General features: G+C 44.0%; 1 protein-coding gene across 21 annotated transcripts in view; it reads right to left on the reverse strand.

The window, feature by feature from the left end:
* Nucleotides 1-21756, reverse strand: part of PLCB4 (phospholipase C beta 4) — a 250510-nt gene that overhangs the window by 154378 nt on the left and 74376 nt on the right. For 17 of the 21 annotated variants that reach the window (XM_084825013.1, XM_084825089.1, XM_084825057.1 and 14 more), the window contains one exon: nucleotides 2776-2839. The exons of 3 other annotated variants lie outside the window; for them this stretch is intronic. The gene's annotated coding sequence lies outside the window, so the exon portion shown is untranslated. Of the gene's footprint in view, nucleotides 1-2775; nucleotides 2840-3022; nucleotides 3165-21756 lie in introns of all 21 variants that reach the window. One more of the 21 variants, XM_084825082.1, reaches the window with a different exon arrangement.

Raw genomic sequence — 21756 nt, forward strand, 5'->3', positions numbered from 1 at the left:
TTTTTTTAAATTAAGGTGTTATCTTCAAAGAATCGTGGCTTCTCTAAATTTTTTTTTTTTCTAATTCAGGCATGATCTTTGAATCTTCAAAGATCATGCCTGAATTAGAGGGGAAAAAATTGCGGAGAAGCCACGATTCTTCAAAGATAACGCCTTATTTTTTTTAAATTAAAATTATCCCTCATGCGCATTAAAACATGCAATGGACACACAGTCTTACTCCTCCCCTGTTCATCTATAGGATTACTGCACAACTCAGGAAAACATTCTGCTTGTTCATTTAGGAGTTCTCCACAAGCATTAAGGGAAAGTGATCCCAAACTCATCTATTTCCACATTACCTTCAAGGGCAAGGAGATGATGAATACCCAATTGCTACTTGAGCTTCCAGGAAAGCTAACAATATCCAGTTTAAGGTGACACTGGCAAAACCATCTCATCAGCAACTTTCAGGGCTGCTCTGATGTAACAGAGGGGCTAAAGAGGCAGATAACCTGCAGTGATGTAACAGAGGGGCTGGGCAGGAGAAATACCCATGGTAGAGAGAGGGGGAGGACCGAATTTCTAGGGCTTAACAAAAGTGCTCACCCAACTGTGCCATCCTATTTGCAGGATGCCACGTTTAGAAGGTAGTTCGGTGGCTTGTGGGGGACCAAAACAGAGGCAAGTTGTTTGCCCCCCTACTAGCACTGGCTAATACGCTCTTTGCTGCTGGGTGCCTACTAGTCCTTATGGCTATGTGGTACCTCCAATTTCAGAGGCAGTAAGCCTATATACACCTGTTGCTGAGGAACATTGGCAGGCAGGTGGTTTTTCACTCATGTCCTGCTTGTGGGTTTCCCGTTGACAGCTGGATGGCCACTCTGTGAACAGAATGCTGGACTAGATGGACCCTTGGCCTGATCCAGCAGGGTTCTTCTTATGTTCTTATGTGCCATTTTCCCCCAACAAAACAGGACAGAAAACATTACCCTCCCTCTGATTGGGCTTTGCAATGATGCTACATACCCAATGAACTTGGGCTGCATGATGACATATAAAGCCAAATCAGAGGAAGGCCACTGCTTCCTGCACCTCAGTCTAGCATCTTATGGGAGAAAGGAAAGGAAAAAGCAACAGCACTAGGGGGTGCTATCGCTAACACCCCCAGGATCATTATCATGCAGCACTAACAGTGAAAAAGGTAAAGGGAGGTAATTATGTCCCGTCTTTCAAACACATTCAAAAGCCATCCTCTCTTTGAAATTTTCCAAGTTCAAACACAAATTCTCAGCCCAGCCTCAAGAATTTTACATATTATTTCTGAAATAACCAGCCAAATCTTTGGCTGAAGGCTTCTTGTAGTACTACTGATGTCAGTGCTATTTTAGACACCCAGAAGTAACTGAATGAGAATGGTATATATAGGATCAACAAATACTCTTTAGGTTGACAACAACAATAGGCGTCTCTCCCCCCGCCCCCAACACTCAGGAACAAAAAACAGTGGCCCAGTACGACCTTGAGATAGCAATGTATATTAGCCTGGATAGCAGGTAATGGAGGGCTCACTCTCCACATACATTTATATTTTTAGATTTTTGAGATATGCAAGCACAGTTCCTCCAACAAGCACCAAGGGAGTACAAATTTCTCCAGAACCAAAGGAGCAACTCAGTATATTAGATTAGAGCTACAAAAATAAAGTGCCTCTGGAGGTTTCCTTCAAATGCTGCCAGCTGGTTGCAACCCTTGACACTTTTGTTGCTTAAGGTCTCTCTCTCTCTCTCTCTCTCTCTCTCTCTGCATATAAGGAACTAGGGTGAATCTGATGCCTTGGTAACTGGATAATTAGCTGCAAGGAGCAAGCCAAAGATTAAAGGATCCTTTGCCTTTTTCAGCTCAGGAGCGAGAATGGCAATCACTGCCTGAAGCTGCACAGATACCATCTAAGCAGAAGCTTGGTGACATGGGCACAATCAAATCTGAGCTTGTCAGGGTTCCCCTTATGACCTGGACTCCCTGAGCATCTGCTTAAGAATCTCTTGCCTCCTTAAGAGTCGCTCCTTCCTTCTTTTTATTTATTTATTTATTTATTGCATTTATACCCCGCCTTTCTCCCTCTCGCAAGGAACCCAAGGCGGCTTACATTATCCTCCTCCTCACTGTAAACTTCCCCTTCCCGATAATGTGGGGTTTAGGCTGCAGATGTGTGGTGACTGGAACTTCAGATACTTGGGTGTTAACCACAACGGTTTACTGGTAAATTAAAGCAAGCAATTTACAACTAAAGGTATTTACAAAATAGAGCTGAGTGATACAAAAGCCATTAAGAGAAAATAGAGGTTGCAAAAATGCAAGTTCCTCTACCCTAGTTGCATTTAGACTTCTCTAAGCTGCTTCTTCCTGCTCTCTCTTCCTGCTCTGGTCTTTCTGACTCTCTGGTCTTCCTTTCTCTGGTCTCCCTCTCACTGGTTCTGTCTCCCTTTATATCCCCTCCTTTCCCAAACCTGAAAGTACTGTTTCAAACCTGGAGAAATGAAACCTAACTCAGGAAAACGAAACCAACCAGGGAAATGAAACTATTCCTCTCAGGGTTACCCCCTCCCAACAAAAAACCCCTAGGCTTCTAAGCCTGACTTTTTTCTTTTCCTTGAATCTGCAGGCCTCAAACCTTCACAGAGCTTTTATTTCTTTCTCTCCCCCACCTCACCCCAGCCATCCCCAAATGAAAATATCATTTATGGTTAATACTGGTGGCAAGTTGGCCCCATTGTATATAAACAGGAAACTTACCAAGTAGTGCTTATCTGGGTAGATAAAAAGAATTCGATTTGGGTGTAGTGGGAAACCTCTTGCTCTGCAAAAAGGAAAATATTACACGGTGTCATTTACATAAGATCCATTGAGTTGGGCCAGCTTTATAAATCTAGACTTATATGCTACGATGTGATCACTTCACAAGATTCATTTAAGTGGTTCCTTAAATCTTATGTGGGAAAATGAAAGCTCTATGTTTCAACTAAAAAAAGATGAGTCATACCTACTAGGGTTGGACATCACACAACTCTAACTCAGTCTAGGCTAGGGATGGGTGAAGGAGTGACGTTTGAGGATTCTCCAAACATCGTCTTGTTGCTTGTCTCGTGCCCAATTCCTGTCCACGTTTGCGATTGCTACTTGATCTGCGCAGATGGGAAAATTGTGCAAACGGAGCAGCAATCAGATGTGAATTTCCCCAAATTTGTGCCACTTTCCTCCAGTGGTGCAAACTGGGTGCAAGCAGTACATGTCCAGCAATTTGTAAATGTTTTTGGCGGGCACGTGCTCAAACTTATATTCAGGGCTTCGAACAGGGCATGCTCACATGTTTTGTGAGCAAAATGAAAATTCTCATACATCTCTAGTCTATGCCTGCTTTTTCCTGAACCTGGTGCACATCCCTACCCTTGAGTAGAAAACAACACCTGACTCAGAAAGATATGGTACTGTGTCAGGTCAGGTGTTACTTTCTACCTCTGAAGAGCACTGTCTTTGTTAACAAGCTTCAGGAAAACTTCTGATTAGGTCCATCGAGTCAGAATAGATTTCTAACATTCGTACCTCCTGCAAGCACAAAAAGCAAAAATACTACCATTGTATCCTTATCTAAATGAATGCAGGATATATGAAAGCTTTGTTCTGATGAGTCCTTCAGATGAGCAACTTCAAAGAAAGAAAAAAGGAGGAGGAGAAGGAGAAGGAGATGGAGAAAGAGAGGAAGTTGAAAGGGAGCTTTTCAGAATGAATGACAGTACATAAACATATATTGCACAAGAGGGAAACCCCAGTCATAATGATTTAATTCAATATCAACTAAAAAAGTACTCATGGCACTTAAGTTTCAGTCAATGACATCTAGTGTGAGTGATGTTTGGTTTGCCCCTTCGGTTTGCCACGAGGGTGCCTTCTATCTTCTCTTCCTTTTTGGCCTGCTTACATCTTGCTCATCTATTGATTGCCTGTCTTATGTGAGTGAGGTGTCCCTGAGTGAGAGCAGGGATCCTCTGACAACAGCAGTTTTCCATATGTTATTGCTGCCCACCCTGGGTGAGAAACAGGGGATAGAGGCTCCATATCCTAGCACTGCTTCTCTGTCCAGGGTGGGAGCCTGTGGTAGTCAGAAATGGAGCTTCCCCTGGGTGAGAGCTGGGGGGGGGGAGGGAGAACTGCTTTACCACCTTCCAGGTGAGGTAGATTGAGCATGAACCAATGGAATTAGGTTACATGGCTAAGAAATAACCACTTTACTTGTTCTCTGCTTTATTTTGGTTGATTAACAACCCTGATGTCCTAACTGCGGCCAGCAGCTGGTTACAACCACAAATTACAAACTGTCACTGTGTTAGTTTAGTTGGGAGTAATTGTTGGATGAGTGGAGTGTATGTGTTGAATGGTTGATTGTATATTTGAATGGTGGGTGGCTCTTGAGAGTGTGGGGGTATTTTTACGGCCGTAAGGATGTGCCTAGGAAACTCTGATATAGGGACCCATGGAGGGGGCACCACTATTCCAGCGACTTGGAGCAGAAGGAGATATGGCAGGAGGAGGGGGTTGGGACATCAAAGTAGAATGGGCCACAGGTGTTTATACACTGTTCCCCTTCTACCCCCCTCCTTTAGCTCTCATGTACCTGGTAGCTCTTCCACTGTGCCCGCCTGTCCTGTGGTGCTGCTATTTAACACCAGATCGGTCTGCAATAAGACCGCACTCATTCATGATTTAATCATGGATGAGAGGGCCAACATGGCATGTATTACTGAGACTTGGGTGGGTGAGCTGGGTGGAGTCAACCTGACTCAGCTCTGCCCACCTGGGTACTGAATGCAGCACCATCCATAGGTTGGAGGGCCGGGGCCAGGGGGGAGTTGCCGTGGTTCATAGAACTTCCATCTCTATCAGCAGGAGACCACTCCACCTTGGAGCAGGCCTTGAGGGGTTGCACCTGGTGTTGGGCCGTACAGACAGATTGGGGATGCTGCTGGTGTACTGCCTACCCTGCTTCCCAGCATCCTCCCTGACTGAACTGGTAGAGACAGTTGCAAGTGTGGTGTTGGAGGAACCCAGGACGGTGGTTCTGGGTAATTTCAACTTCCATGCTGAGGCTGTCTCTGGAGTTCTAGCTCAGGACTTCATGGCCTCCATGACAACCATGGGGCTGCGTCAGTATGTCATCGGCCCAACAAATGAAGCAAGGCACACCCTTGATTTGGTTTTTGCTCCAACTTGTGAGATGGGTAGTCTGAAGATTGGGGGGCTCCAAGTAACCCCACTGCCATGGTCAGACCATTTCCTGGTGAGATTTGAACTTACGGTGTTACTCTCCTCCCACGGGGTTGGGGGACCTCCCATGGGGTTGGGGGACATCAGTCTCCTGGGGGATGGTCCGCCCCAGGAAACTGATGGAATCCAATGGATTTCTGAATGCTCTTGAATGCTCTTACTGATTTTCTAGTGGAGAGAGCTGGTGATCCAGCTGAGGCCCTAGCCTCACTGTGGAACAGTGAGATGTGGAGGGCCATCAACTTGATTGCACCTGAATGCCCTCTCTGGCACTGTAGAGCCCGTTCTGCTCCCTGGCATACTGGGGAGCTGCCATCAATGAAACAGGCTGGACATCGGCTAGAGCGCAAATGGCGCAAGCATCGAAGTGAAGATGACCGAGCACACTCTAGAGTGCATAATCGTGCCTACTGCATGGCAGTGTGGGCAGCAAAGAATGTTTATTTTGCTGCCTCCATTGCATCCTCAAGTAGCCGTCCAGCAGAGCTCTTCCAGGTGGTCCAGGGGTTGTTAACATCTCCCCCAGTAAATGGGGCCGTGGCCCCGTCAAGGACCTGCTGTGACCTTTTTGCATCGCACTTCGGGGACAAAATCGCTTGTCTCTGCAACGACCTTGATGCTGTTGTTAGGGCAGTACCAGTCAAGGTGTCTGATGCCACCATCTGCCTGATTTTGTGGGATCAGTTCCAGTTGTTACGGCCTGATGATGTGGACAAGATGCTTGCAATAATGCGACTGACCACATGCCCTCTTGATCCCTGTCCCTCCTGGCTAATAAAAGCTAGCCGAGGGGTTATGACTGGGTGGGTCCAGGGAGTGATAAACGCTTCCCTACAGGAAGGGGTGGTCCCTGCTGTCCTTAAGGAGGCAGTAGTGCAGCCACTCCTGAAGAAGCCCACTCTGGACCCAACGGTATTATACAACTACCGCCCAGTCGCAAAAACCCTTTTTTTAGGGAAGGTACTTGAGAGGCTCGTGGCAGACCAACTGCAGGCACTGTTGGGGGATACTGATTATCTAGAGCCATTTCAATCTGGGTTTCGTCCTGGTTACAGGACTGAATCAGCCTTGGTCGCCCTGATGGATGACCTTTATCAGGAGAGGGACAGGGGGAGTGCAATCCTGTTAATTCGGCTCAATCTTTCATCGGCTTTTCATACCATTGACCGTGGTATCCTCCTGGATTGACTCCCTGGGATGGGTATCGAAGGCACTGTGTTACCGTGGTTCTGGTCCTATTACGGGGCCGATTTCAGAGAGCAACATTGGGTGACTATTCCTCAGCCCCTTGGCAATTGAGCTATGGGGTGCCGCAGGGTACCATCTTGTCCCCAGTGTTGTTTAACATCTATATGAAGCCGCTGGGAGTGGTCATTAGGGGATTTGGAGCTAAATGCCATCAGTATGCTGATGACGCACAGCTCTGTCTCCCTGTGACATCTGAATCAGGAGAGTCTGTGCAAGTCCTGAATCAGTGCCTAGACGCAGTAATGGGCTGGATGAGGGCCAATGAACTGAAGCTGAATCCTGGCAAGGCAGAAGCCCTGTGGGTGGGTGGTTCCCTGGTCCGGGAAATAGGCTCATTGCCTGTTCTGGATGGGGTTGCCCTCCCTCTGAAAGATCAGGTCCGTAGTCTGGGGGGTACTCCTAGATTCATAATTGTCGCTGGAGGCCCAAGTGGTCACAGTGGCTTGGAGTACCTTTTACCAGCTTCGGCAGGTTCACGAGCTGCAGCCTCTCCTGGACAGGGATAGCTTGGCTACAGTGGTACAGGCATTAGTAACCTCAAGACTGGATTACTGCAATGCGCTCTATGTGGGGCTGCCCTTAACGCTGGTCCGGAAGCTGGAGCTAGTGCAGAATGCAGCAGCTCGATTAATGTTGGGAGTGGCCCCTTTTCAGCATGTAACTCCTCTGCTGAGGGAACTGCACTGGCTGCCTATTCGCTACTGGCCCAAGTTTAAGGTATTAGTACTAGCATACAAAGCCCTAAACAACTTGGGACCAGGATACCTGAGAGAGAGCCTCCTTCTTTACCAACCCCGAGTCACTGAGGTAATCAGAGGGCATGTTCCTGGTGGGTCTACATGGACCCATGGCCCAGTTCGAGTCCACCAAGAAAAGAGCCTTCAGTGTGGTAGCCCCCTGCAGTGATGGCACCAGCAATGGAGGAGAAGTGTTGGTAGTATGGACCGAGAATTCCTGAATTAGATTATCCCAGGACATAAAAATACAAGAGCAGCTCTGCTGCAAATGATCAGCCAAGTATTCTGCATCTAACAAGAGCCAAGCAGATATCTCCAGGAAGGCCACAAGCAAGGCCATTTACAGATCTATCCTCCATGAATATGTCTGATCCCCTTTTAAAGCCAATGAATCCAATGACCATAACCACACCTTTTGGCATAAAATTCCACATGTTAATGATGCGTTGTGTGAAGAATTGAGGTCTTTTGTCCATCTGAGATCTACTGCCAATTAATTGCATTTGTGGGGCCTGAATTCTAGCATTTTGAGAGAGGGAGAACACTTCTCTGCATCCACTTTCTCCACATCATTTTATAAATCTCTGTCCATCTCCACTTAGTTGTCTTTTCACCCTAAAATAAGAAGTTCCAAACACTTTAACCTTTCCTTGTGGGGAAAGGTACCTCCTCATAATTTTGGTTGCCCTTCCCTGTACTTTTCCAAGCTCCACGATATTTCCTTTTGGAGATGGAGGCAGCCAGAATTGTAAATAGTATTTGAAATGTGGCTGCACCGTAGATTTATATAAGGGCTCAACAACAGTGGTCACAGGAAGCTCCTGCAAACAGCAAATGTCACCCCCATTCCCCTCCAATAGCTAAAACTGGACGTTTCAGCCACACATTTCATTCTTGGTTTTATTTTCTGAACAGGAACATTAAACCTATCAAATGACTAGGAATAATAACCGAAAAAGGCAAAAACAAAGCTTAGTATATATTCCTGACATGACTCTGAAAGTCTGTGTATTAAATTATTGCAAAGCAAAACAAAAAAATGAGTGGAGAAACATTTTGGTTTTCCCACCGCCAATATCAACACGACAATCTGTCTCCAATTCCCCGTTGTATAAAGCCTACAATTCTATGCTGTAATGTACAGTTACTGAGGAAACAACTGAGGCATTTCAAGCTGCAAAGTAGTTCTAGGCAACAGAGGGTGCATACAGACAAGGATTGACCACACATGGTTCACCCCACTTTGACAGGGCAGCCTCACAACAGTATTTGCAAATCATGGACCTGCTGTGCTTGCTTCCATTTCTTTTTAGGCATCAAAAAATCCAACTTAAAAACACACACAAAAGAACAGCATGGTCTCCACAAATGGAGAGCGCCTTAGCACTATTCCTTCAACTTTTCAAAGAGGTGTGGTGCAATGATGTTGTCAGGAGTGCTTCTGAGAGCAGGGAGTGGGAGAGCAGTTCAGATTCTGAACAGGAACCGCCAGACATGGGGGAAGTATGTTCCCAGGCTAGTCCAGATATGGATAGGCAGGCTCCTCAGGTTTCAAAGGTCCAGCTGGAGGAAGGTCCCTTGTCACACACACACACACCCTGAGAGACAGCGAACAGGGAGAGGCGGTGTTTGGCGACTCTGAATTAATAGATGCAAGTCACAGAAGCAGAGCCAAGAGGGAGATGGCAGGGGCAGAACTTAGGTCTTCCCAATTGGCCCTGAGTGAAAAGCGGCGCTTAGAAGCCTCACGAGGGAGAGACCTCCCCCCACCCCTTAAGTTAGGCTAGTGAGCCCACTTTTCTTTCAAATGGTGGGCAACTTTCGCAGCTACCGTTTGAGCTCCCTGAAGGCATTTCCTTGCAGACCGAGAGTCACGGAGAATTTGCATCTGTATGACCCTTTGTGGTAATGGAATTAAAAGCTGTAGATTGAAGCCTCTTGTCTGTGCTTGATTCAGCGTTTGAAGATCAGTGGGGGCAAAGGGAAACCTGACACATGTATGGGAAAGGTGAACCTATAATCACTTTGAACACCTCTTGTCCAATCCTTTGCTCTAACACTCAATGCTTCCTGTCTAGCTTGGTGCCTGTTCAAGAAGGACAGAGGTGCTTGCCCTGAGTAGAGATGTCTGTCACTGGGAAATCTTTACTCAATGGGATTCCACGCTGTGTACGGCTCAATTTGTGTTTGCGAGCAAAGCTGCATTTTTCCTCCCTGAAATCCAGGAACTTATTAAGTGCATTTTTTCTTGCAGGTTCTGCAATTATTGCAAATCTCTGAGAAATCTGCGCCAATTAAGGCCAAATTTGCATGAATTAAGGCCAAATTTGCACAAATTACAGCTGAATTTGCACAGATTGTGGCCAAATTTGTGCAAGTTGCTCAGAAATGTGCGCAATTCACAAAAATGCGCAAAATGCCCACAAACTGGCCCAACTCACTGCAGAATGAGTCAGGTGCCTCAGCAGGAACCGAAACGAAATCTGGAAGGCTGAACCTAGGAAAACTCATTGAACTTCACCCCACAAATGGATTTCTTCAACATCCCTAGCCCTCAGGAGGATAACCAGAATGATGAGAGAGCTGGAAGCCAAGTTCTATGAGGAACAATCGAAAGAGATGAATATGTTTAGTCCTGAGAAGAAAAGATTAAGGGAAGATGTGACAGCGGTCTTAAAGAGTCTGACAGGCTGTCAGGCAGTAAATGGAGCAGACATGGGTGGCAACTGCTGGGATGCACATTTCAGCTACAAATCAGGAGAAACTTCCTAATGGTAAGAGCTGCTTGCCAGTGGTAGGGACCACTTCCAGAGCTGGTAGAGTCTCCTTCACTGGAAGTATGTAAGCAGATGCTAGACAGCAATTTGTCAGGGATGCTGTAGTCGCATCCTGCATTGAGCATGGGGTTTGTCTAATTACCTCTAAGGACCCTTCCAAGTATGATTCTATAAGCTCTTGTCTTTGTTCGACTTTTCCCCCATAAGATACTATCTTGAGGACATCCCCCCCTCCTGCACAAACACACTGGTTTTAAAGAATATGTTTGGGCTTTAGAGATGAGAATTATTGGAGAGCTGTGGGGTGCCGCTTCCAACTCTGCTGGCTCCAGAATTCTCTTTACCTCTTTCTCCCCCGGCTCAGCCTCACCCACCTACTGGCAGAAATCCTGGCTCCTGATGCATTTTGCATTTTAATGTATTGTCCAATCGCTCTTGATGTGGAGCAATTTATAACATTTATAATGAATTACTTAATAATAAACAGCTGCCCGCTCTGGAAGTGCTTTGGCGGTTTTAAATTTTCCTTTATTGTTTTGTGCAATTTTGATTTTATATAATGTGTGCATACAGTATATGTGTGTATATATTTGTGTATACAGGGAGAAAGAGAGAGAGAGAGAGAGAGAGAGAGAGAGAGAGATGCTGCTGCTTAGTTACAAGGAGTTTGCACATATAGGGAGAAAAAGGTTCCTTCATGCTTGCATTAAGACTGCTAGTTATCTGTCACAGTGGAGGACTGCCACCCCCATCTTAGTTTTTTACTGTGGGGGAGCTGCTATGGCCTCTTTAAATATCTGCTTGTTTTGGCTTTCCTGTATGACCTCCAAGGACCCTTCAGCTCTGTTTTGTTGCTGCTTTTCAATCCCTCCTGGAGCAAGAGAAGTTTCTGTGCAGGGAAGGGAAGGAATTGCATGTTTCCCCAGGAGGAGGTTTGTTGTTGTAGCAGCGGCGGCCTTGGCCAGCACACAGTGGTCAGCCGGGAAGTCCTCCAGCAGGTGGCTCTGGCCAGGCTAACTGGCTGGAGAAACAGTGCAGTCTGAACTTGGGAGGCAGCAGAGATGGAAGCGGATTGTTGTGGTTTTTTTTTAAGTTTGAAACTTTAAAAAGACCTAGCCACCCACATGCCTAGGTCACACCCACGAATGTGGATGGAATAAAGCAAAATAACCCCAGTACTCAATTACACTTCTCTTATGAGGCTTACAGCTGAAGAGCAATGAATGGACACCTCTAGGAGCTGCCTGTCTGGAATCACCCAGAATTTCAAAGTAGCAATCTTTACAAAAGAGTTCTCCACAAACTACATAAGCATGCAACATTGCAGTGATGGGCCTTCTGCAAGACTAGTATGAATGGCAACATTAATCATTGCCTTCCACAGATTAGATTGTCCTGCTTTCTAGAAAAAAAGATTGTATAAGTCCTAGATCTTCATTATTATTACTACCCATAAAATTATTTTGTTATGGTATTCAGCAGGATATTTAGAATCTATGACCACTATACTCAATAAATAGAACCCTGAAAAAATGCATTAAAGCCAGAGGAACCCTTCTGAAGTAATTCTGTGATCACACTTAAAAAAAAAACCAAAACCTTCTGCACTCCTGAGTTCCTCAATTCAATCGTTATACAACTTGAGAAGCAAGGGCTTCACAAACTGCTAGAATAAGCAATTACAACTGCTATAGGCCTGAAAAACGAACACGATTTCATTTTACTGGTCAGTGGCAGTAAAAAGCATTTAACTTTATTATAGAGGGCTACAAATGGGTGCTAAAATCAATATCCAAACTCTTGAACAGACTGGGTTGCCAGATGTCCACACCAGTACAGCAAGCAATCTTCTTGCCCTATAGCCTCGACATGAAATATTTCTATTGTTCTGAGAAGCATACAAGAGTTGATTGCTTTAGTCTTGAACCACTGATTGCTATTTGCCATGCACTGGAATGACAACTCCTGCTGCTTCTGACATCGATCTGTTATCAGTGGCAGCCAATTTCCCACAAGGTATATCGTGTAGTTCCACCCCTGAGATTCTCCCTGTTCCCGTATTTTGATTTGCAGCTGGCAACAGACTCTCTCTAGCCTGTGCATGTGTGTGTACGTTTGGTTTTGGTAATTACTTTTGATGAAGAATTAGTAATGCAAGATAGATGTTAAAAGATGTTAAAGAAAACAGATCAAGAGTTTAAATGAAATATACTGTTTGTTGGATGAAGAAGATACAGGGCAGGCTGACAGCAAAACTGAAGCAGATTCTCATGACAAAAAGAGTCACGGGCTACAAGTTTGGATTTTAAAATGGGCAAGAGCTCAATAACCCCTAGGAGAAGGATTATGTTTCCATTATAATAGATCTCTGGGCCTGGTCTCCCTCCCTGCAAAACAAAACCAATAGCAAGTCACAGAGTGATACCAAAAGATGTCCAGAATCAAGAAACAGAATATGCAATAGCAAGATTACTATTAAATGGGAGTTTTTCACTACATTTTTTTTGCATAAATCATGAGAAGTACCACGGCTAATACAGCATCTGAAAAAGAAAAAAAAACAAGGCACAAAAAGCACTGAATAGATTTAAGCTGTCGACTTTTTTAAACATAATCTACAAATGTCACAATTATTTGTACAACTCAAACATACCTCCCCCCCGCACCCAGAATTCTTGGTGGGTAACAATTTAACACAGAAGAATCAGAGCAAATCTACAGGAAATACCTAAACTAAATACAAACTCAGATGCAGAAATTATGAGATCAAACATATAGTTAATAACATCAATTTAAAGATGTATTTTGTTTCCCTTCCCTGCTCTTCTCCCTCCCAACTGAGAGGGAAAATTCGCCACAAGAGAAAGAACCATGTAAAAGAAAAGAGCCCAGCCAACAACAACCACCACTTCCTTCTGGGAATGAGCTACTCATGCCCAAGGCACGTTTGATCTGATTGGTGCTCTCTCCTTTCTATGAGCACAAGGGGAACCAGTGCACAAAGCCCATGAAGCCTCCTCTCTTTATAGGGCCAGACAGTGGGAGAGATCGTTCAGAGCTTTAAGCAACCAGGCCCAGACTACTTTCCATGTGATCAGTGCAAGGTATGGTGTGGCCATAAGCGGCAAAGAAATGAGCAAGTGAGATCCCTCTCATACAACAAAGGCAACCCTAACCAGTCCTGCACTTCTGAAATGTTCTTCCCTCTTGTACCTTCATCCCCTCTTTCTATGATGTTCCACCCATCTGTGCTGTATACATGGCTTGCCTCCCTGGCACACAACTGTGGCTTAAGCTCTCAGTCCCGCCTCAATCCAAGGGCGAAAGACAAAAAAAAATCTCTCTCTCTCGTGCCCCTCCCACGCTGGCCTTCCCCACCCTTCTTATGGAGGAGCAAACTGCAGCTCTTAAATGAAGAGTGCTTGAGGATACCTAGACAGCAATATTTTTTCTTTATTTTTACATTTAGCCAATTAAGGATGGGTCATCACATGTAGCCTATGCTATGGTTTGCATTTCACATATCACTATGGGTCATTTTAAAAAAAAAGCCAAATGTGGGCGGCTTTAGAGCTAGTATATTGACAGGTCTACCAGCTTCTGTAGCATTGCTCATTAGAGTGAGAATATCCTGCTGCAAACACCTTAAGGTAAAACGATAGATGTCTACCATAATATTGATGGCGATTAAGTCTATCACGCAGAGAGCTTACTTGGCAGTAAGCAACATCACGAGTTCTCTGGTAACTTAAGAGTTGCACAATATACAAGTATGTGGACTTGCTATAGATCAAACTGCCTTGAGACTTACAATGGGTTTACACAAAACACCTTAAATCTTAAGATTAAAGGGAAGCTAAAATTATTTGATTGGTGCCATACATTTTTCATACAAACCATTTACATCAGCCTTCCCCCACATAGTGCTCTCCAGATATGTTGGACTATAACTCCCAGTCTCCCCCAGCTAGCACAGGGATGCTGGGAGTTGTAGTCCAACACATCTGGAGGGAACCAGGTTGGGGAAGGCTGACTTACAGGCTAGGTGATGTTGCAAAAACAACAACAACCCAGCCAGATAGTTTTTGGGTGCCTGATAAGCTACATCATAAGTGAAATGACTATAGTCTCTCAGGTCTCCTGAGGCTTGGGCCCTTAAGACTTAAAGAGAGAGTCCAAAGGGAGCTAAAGGGTGGTGTCCAGCACATCAGGAGGTGGAGCTTAGTGGGGGTGGAGAACAGCACCTGGTGGTTCAGGACAATAAAATGGCTGTGGCTAGTGCCTCAGGGGTAGAGTCTAGTGGATGTGAGGGATGGAGCAAAGAGCAAAAGCTCTGAAGTTAAGCAGATGAATGGCTTGATTCTGTTAGAATAAAGCAACAGCCACTAATTAAAACCCTCTGTATGGAGGGGGAAATAAGTGGTTGAAAAGCCACTAATGGTTAATACATGTAGGGAGTTGGGGTGCTGGTTTTGGTTTCACTTTTGCCTACTTATTTGCCTATTTTTGTTGTAACAAGAAAACGCCTGTTAATATTAAGTAAAGGTCCTGTTTAAGGCTTGCAGCTGACTTCTGTCTCAAGTGTGATCAGACAAAATTTACTCTGCAACCAGATTCTAGACCCCCCCATCCTGAAATTTTATTTTTATAAAATAAAAATGTTTAGATTTTATTTCAGGAAGGCTGAAATCTTTGAAAGGATGGCTGAGACCTGGCAACCCCAGTTCAAATAACTGCAGCCCTTTAGCGTGGTGGTTTCAGGGTAAGTGGTTGGAGCAGCATGTCCAATCATTTCAAAATACAGATTGAAAGAGAGCAGAGAAATCAGGAACTTATTTCTACACACTACTTTAGCTACAGATTGGTGTACAGATTAGTGGCAATGATTTTGCACAAACAGTGTATTCTCAGCAACCCTTAGGAAGGTCCCTGGTACAACCTGAAACCATCTAGGTTTTACCTAGTAGAGCCTAATTTGAATTTATCCTCACATTCTCCATCTTAAGACTGTATCAGCAAATGCACACTCCATGGCTTGAACATCAACCACTTTCTCCCCTTCTCCCCGCCCCCCCACCACTTTTTTTTTTGCTTTGTTTACCATCTTGCCTGATGAAGACTTCTAGAGAACTCAAAAGCTTACATAGTATTTTGTGCCCTTTGAGTTGGCCTAAAACATCAAATTAATTCGACAACAAGTTTCTGCCAGGCAAGACCATGGAGGGAGACCTGAGAAAAGACTGGTTTCCTCTTTGCAAAGGACAAAAAACCTCAAGATCATAATCCACTACATTGTCATTGGTAGCCAAGCTGTGTACTTCTTTCTTGGAAACAACCCACTTCCCCATTCATATGCTGCTTTTAAAAGCCAAAGTTTTGATAATTCCTTGCAGCATGCATCAAGGCAGCTGTTCTGGGGGGAAAAAATCCTAGAGCCCCGTTGCACACAGTCTATCAGGAGCTGCCTGTGTGCTGCTCCCCCATATGGTGAACCATGGAACTGCAAGCAGGAGCTCCTCAGTGAAGAAGCTTCCAGACTGACTCCGCCCACCTGGGCTGACCATTGGATCCTTCTAGAAAAGAAGAACAATAAAGGGATTTAGTTCCAGCTGATCCTTGCTTGAGCAACAAGGTCTGCCTGAGCTCTGGTGTGTTTCTGGATCCGGATGTCTGGCTTGGTCCTAGATGCTATTCTTTGGTCCTGCTGCTTCATCTGTCTGGACTACAAACTTGTCCCACAACTCTGGGCTCGCTCTAGTTTGCTGCCCAGAACCCAGCCCTGACACAGGCATTCTCCTGCATATACATATTGGGTTTTGCAGGGGTGTACAACCTGTCACCCTTTGCTGCTTCCAGTGCAATGTGTGTGTGTGTGTACATGCACACATGCCTGTGTGTGTGAGTGGCCATGTCCATATGCACACATGTGTAGCCCCTGGCATCCCGACAAACACCCAGTGTGGCCCTCAAGGCCAAAGATTGTGCACTCCTGATTATTAGATCACAGCCATTAGTAACAAGCATCTGTGACAGAGGTACTGTCATGCAAAATGGTGTTTCTGTAGCAATGCTGACCCCTAAATATTGCAGGTCTTATTCACTTTTAATGGCACTTCTAGAAAGCAGTAGCAAGGAGAGTAGGTAGCTTTGGGGTTACTGGTTCAGAGTCAGCTCAGGTCAGATGCTATCAAAATGAGTGTGTGTGTGTGTGTGTTTAAAAAGACTCAACCGCACTGAACCAACAGTAGAAAAAAAAAAGACAACAACAGATATAATGAGTAGAATGACTTGGCCCAAATTATGATTGGATTAGAGTGCAAATCAGCTATAATCCAAACAAACTGAATTGTGCACACCACAAAAAGCATCATGACAGTAAAGCCTTGGAGAAACACTGACATTACCAACATTATTCTTCTCCAAAATTGATCTTAAATCGGTACAGCCAGTATTGTACTTATAATGCATAAATTAAATCAGTGGAACATTGCAGTAAAACAACACCACCCAAAATGCTATCAATGTTCCCTAAAAGCAAATGGGTTGTCATTAAAGAGGTTTCTAACATGTGGCTAATATATTGTTTTCTAAGATTTATCCTTAACTTCCCTATATTTTTTCGTCTGCAGGGTAAAAATGGAGGGGAAGGGATTTTGATCAGAAAAACAAGTGTTAAAGCAAAACCTCCAGCCTCTCACTGCTCCAGTCATTTTTTAAAACTGATTTCCTTTGGCACTTAGGGTGAGGGAGAACCAAGGAAGGCATGGATGGAAGCAATAGACTCCATTAGGGTAATTAAGCAGAAGCGCTCATGAATCTGAGCACCCCTGCTCAAATAATTAAAATCCCCCCCCCCCAGTTCAAGAGGGAGACGGGGAGGCCCCTTCAGTCTTGATCCTACTAGAGTTTGGAACTGTATCTACATCCAGCATTTGTGGGGTTTGCAAGGCATCCATGATCTATGGCTACCAAATACAGCCAACCACACAGTCTCTGAGGCTGCACCTGCCTTATGCAGCTCAGGATCATGGGCACTGACAGCTAGAGGTGGAGAAATCTGTCTGTTTTGGTTGCTCTCAGTTTCTCATTTTTCTAGTCTTAAGCTCGGTTCAATGCAAACTTTGAGTTTTTTTTAAAGTTTACATGAAAATTCCTAAGTATTTCTGTGCATATTTCTCTTAATACATGCATGTTCGCCTAACAGACACATTGTCTGCAAGCAGTTTTCCTAATATAATGCATATTTGAACATGATTTTCTCTAATATATGCATTTTTGTAGGCACTTTTTAAATTGGAGAACTCCACGGCAAAATTCGAAAAAGTGTGAATTTTGAAGGATAACTGAGTTTCAGTTCGCATAGTAGTTCAAAAGTGCAAAATGAGGTATGTCCACATTAAAATGTGAACTGAAACGATTTCTTCCCCATCCCTACTGGCAGCACCCTTCATCTTTAGCTGCCCAGAATCCCATGGGCCATGCAGAGTTGGCTGCCATTTGCAGGGGCTTTTTGTATCTTGAACTGCAAATGGCAGCCAGCTCTGCACAGCCTGGGAGTTTCCTGTGCTGCACTGAGCAAACTGTGTTTGTACCAACATTGAGGGTTTTTGACTGTTTAACTTGTACAGTCAAAGCAGCCCAACTGGTTTATGCACCAACCAAGCTGGTGCTTGCCTACTGCTGCCTGCCGTTCCAAAGGCGTATTCACAGTAAGAACAGTGCACTGGGAAATGGGATGGTAACAGTGATAATCCCAGTTTTGAACATGATTTGGAGCGCCAGTGAAGTATCGTCCTTTGCTCTCCATTAGAAACTAGATTTTCAATTATGTCGTTAGGCACAGTCCCCCACACCACGCATTACATTGTGCATACTGTAACTCTTCTGATATTCTTCATATTGTCCAAAGCTTAATTTAACACACAGTTTGCTTTGCCCAAGTTTGTCATCATTTCCACACTTTATTATTATTTTTAAATAGAAATGTTTGGGGCGGGGGGAAGAAAAGAAAAATGTCATGTTTTGTAACCACAGGACTGGAATGTTGAGCTGCACTCAAATTTAAAAAGCTATTAAGAATGTCTAATTATGATTACAAATGTTAAGACTTGTATCAAGAACTGAAGAGAGGGTAAGGCTTGGAACAAAGGGAATTGACACACTGTGGGATTTGAACTCGGAGCTTCTGATTTGAAAGGCATTACCCAAACTTTACACTACATGTCCAGGTCTGATGAGAAGGGCTTTTATTTTATACATATTGGGCGGCCTTCCAAAACCTGGTGCACCCCAGACGTATTGCACTATATGGCGGTCTGGGGGATGCTGGGAGCTGTCGTTCAACATGTCTGGAGGACACCAAGCCAGGGAAGGTAGGTGAAAGATATTCTGAGTTACAACACAGAGAAAGAAATGGTGGCCATTTGCAATACCAAATGACTACTGGCAAGTCAGAGAGGGCTTAGAATGGGGCACCACACACAATTAAGCCCCTTCTCTCCCCCACTTCCCCCAGAATCCAACAATACTCTCTCATTTTTTTCTCTTTTTTTAAGGGGAAAGATGTGAGCCTACATTGCTGTAAAAAAAAATTAAGGAAATAAGAATGTCTCTGTGCCTACAATTCCATCATGATAACACTATATCCTCCTTGTGAATTTATACCTCATAGCTAGGGATGTATGGACTGTGTAAAATCTGCCCCGTCTGTGTTTCATGGATTGTCAGATGCCTTTTGTTCTGTCGTCCACTCACAGACAGATGCATTTTTTTTCATCATGCGGAAAAATACGCAAATAATTACGTAAGAGGTTTCGTAAGAATTTACATAATTTACCTTGGTACGTAACATTTAGTGTATTGTATCCCCCCTTTCCATTCAACTTTTCCTCAGCAGAAACTTCTACATTTTCCTATGCATAAATTTGGAGAAAGTAAAAAAATCATCCAAAAGTCCATGGACTCCATGCAGCCTGAGGGGGTCATGGCACAGTGGATTTCGCAGGTCAGATTCTTAGAAATCCGAGGTCATTTTAGTCTTTCTCAAATTTCTCCAGCATCCCTACTCATAGAACACACAATGACATCTGTTGCGATATTTTGGATAACACAGAATAAAAAAGCGGGAAATAATGCTAGAAAAATGGTATATGGAATGTGTAATGTGCCCCAATGGTTATCAGTGCACTTCAACACCTATAAAAAGCACTAGTATAGAACTAGCCAAAATGAAAGGAACAATGTGCACTAGGACCTACACTAATGGGTCACAACCTTTCCACTAAAGGCATGCTGATGCAATTGTGTGGATCACTGCATTGGGGGGGGGGATATTCTGCTTGTACATTTGGCTTACCTAAGTATTTTTATTTAAAAAATCAGGCAAGCCTAAGGAATGGAAAGCTACGTCAATAGTAAACTGCATACGCAAACCTGTCCTTATAAATTCTGGAAATCCAAGCCAGAAGAAGAGGAGAAAGGCAACTCATAGGTACTGCTCCTGGCTCCATAAAGAGTACAAAGCAATTGCATTACTACTAAAATTGAGATTTGGAAGGAGTGGGTGGGGGGAGGGAAATTCTGGATTATGAAACAGCACCGGTTACAACAGAAAGTTGTACACATTTTTGAACCCCTTTGCAGTCAAGCTATGGCCCCAGATGTGTAGATGGTTAAAGATACTGAAAGGCTCTTTATATATAATCAACTTCAGAGGGCATAATTTCAATCAGTTTTCATATGCCAATTAATTCTGTTCACCAGTCAATATACTAAAGGAACAGAAAGGGTATTACAATTCTCAGTGCTCTTATGCTTTAAAGGCCAGGAACAAGTTAGGCGCAAATGAAATCACAGTCACCCCAACCTTATTTTATTGAGGCTCAGACAAGATACAAAAAAAGTATATAATCCAGAGCACCATCCTGTGGTTCAGTATACCATTTAGGATCCCCTGTATAATATGTCCATAAACATAAATCCAACATGTACAAAATGCCACTCAGCCTTTGTACCACTCAACCTTTGTAATAAAAATGTGAAGTGTACAAAGGGGTAACTAACCCAAAGGACATGCCTCATGCAAACTATGGAAGAGGCCTAAACATCTGTTATAGGAGTGCAGACACAGAGGGCAAAAGAACCACAGAAATTATTCCCTTCACTAATTCGGTAAGACTTCTACTGAAATCCAGAAGTTATATTAGCTCAGGATCCAGCCCCGATACTTCTAATACGTCCCACCTTTACTTATCTAGGTTATGCAGGAAAATGTTTTGGATAAAGCTGTTCTAGTGTACAATTTCTGAAAAAAAGCTAAAATGAGAAATGTGTCATCCAATGCAGCATGTATTTATTTTTTCAAGCTGGAAAACCAGGCGGGGGGGGGGGGGAGAACTCCTATGCATGAATTACTGCGGATTAGCCCCAACTGTTTTACAGTTCCAATCTGCAGTATTTTTAGGCCTATCTTCTTCCACACACACACACACACACACACACAATGAACAAATGGTTTGCAACTGACTAATCCAGCTCAGTCGATAAACAGAATAAGACTTAATTTTTAAAGTGGAGAAAGTCTCAGTGCTCGCTTGATGGCAAGCCATAATTTCATTCACCAAGGTGTAAGGAAACATCAAACATCTCTAAGCAACAGTTTTCAATACACAAATACATCGCACTACAACTGCTGAATTTCAGGCCAAATACCTAGAAAACATCCTCAATTCTTTCCGGTACAGCTCCTTGGTCTCATGTTGATCAGTCCCTCTCATGGCACACCATGTGCCCTGATACCACCAATTTAGGAATTAATTTGCTAGGGTAAGTCATTACCACCACTACAAGAGTTTCCAATATGGCGTGTAGTGTTACCCACACCTGTGTGTTTGTCTCTCTTTCAAATAAAGCTTATATCTCAAGGTACTTAGATACACACAGGTAAAGGTAAAGGTGTCCCCAACCAGTCGTGTCTGACTATACGGGGCGGTGCTCATCTCCATTTCTAAGCCAAAGAGCCAATGCTGTCCGAAGACACTTATGTGGTCATGTGGACAGCATGACTGAACACTGAGGTGCACAGAACGCTGTTACCTTTCCCGTTGAAGCGGTACCTATTTATCTACTTGCAATTTCCTGCTTTCGAACTGCTACGTTGGCAGGAGCTGGGACTGAAGACAGGAGCTCACTCCATCACGCAGCACTTGGGTCTCGAACTGCTGTCCTTCCGGTCTGCAGTTCCAACCTTCCGGTCTGCAGTTCAGCGTCTTAACCACTAAAGACCACAGGGTGCCTGTTCTTCCTCTGCAAGCATTGGAAAGCAACACGAGCAGTTCACCAAGAGAGGCTTCAGGAATGAACTGCACTCAGTTACAATCCTTCCTTTTCCCTCAAGCTATGAAGGCAGCCATCACTTATATGTATAAACGAGAAGTAACTGCATCAAAAGTTAGTGACTCATCGATTCTACTCCTCTTCACTGTTAGTTTTCTTATTATTATTATTATTATTATTAAATCAATACTGGATTCACTTCTCCCCATTTTATACAAATTATCAACACAAACAATTCATCCAATCTGGAGCAATGATGGGAGAGAAACAGGATGCTGGAAGGGATGGCTGCAAGCTTTGAACCAGGGGTTGGTGTCAGAACATGGAGTAGCCCAAATTAAGCAAGGAGCCCATTCATA

Source organism: Heloderma suspectum, chromosome 1, assembly GCF_057233095.1.
Source record: "Heloderma suspectum isolate Gila_16-S chromosome 1, 16-S_ref, whole genome shotgun sequence".
Classification (NCBI taxonomy): domain Eukaryota; kingdom Metazoa; phylum Chordata; class Lepidosauria; order Squamata; family Helodermatidae; genus Heloderma; species Heloderma suspectum.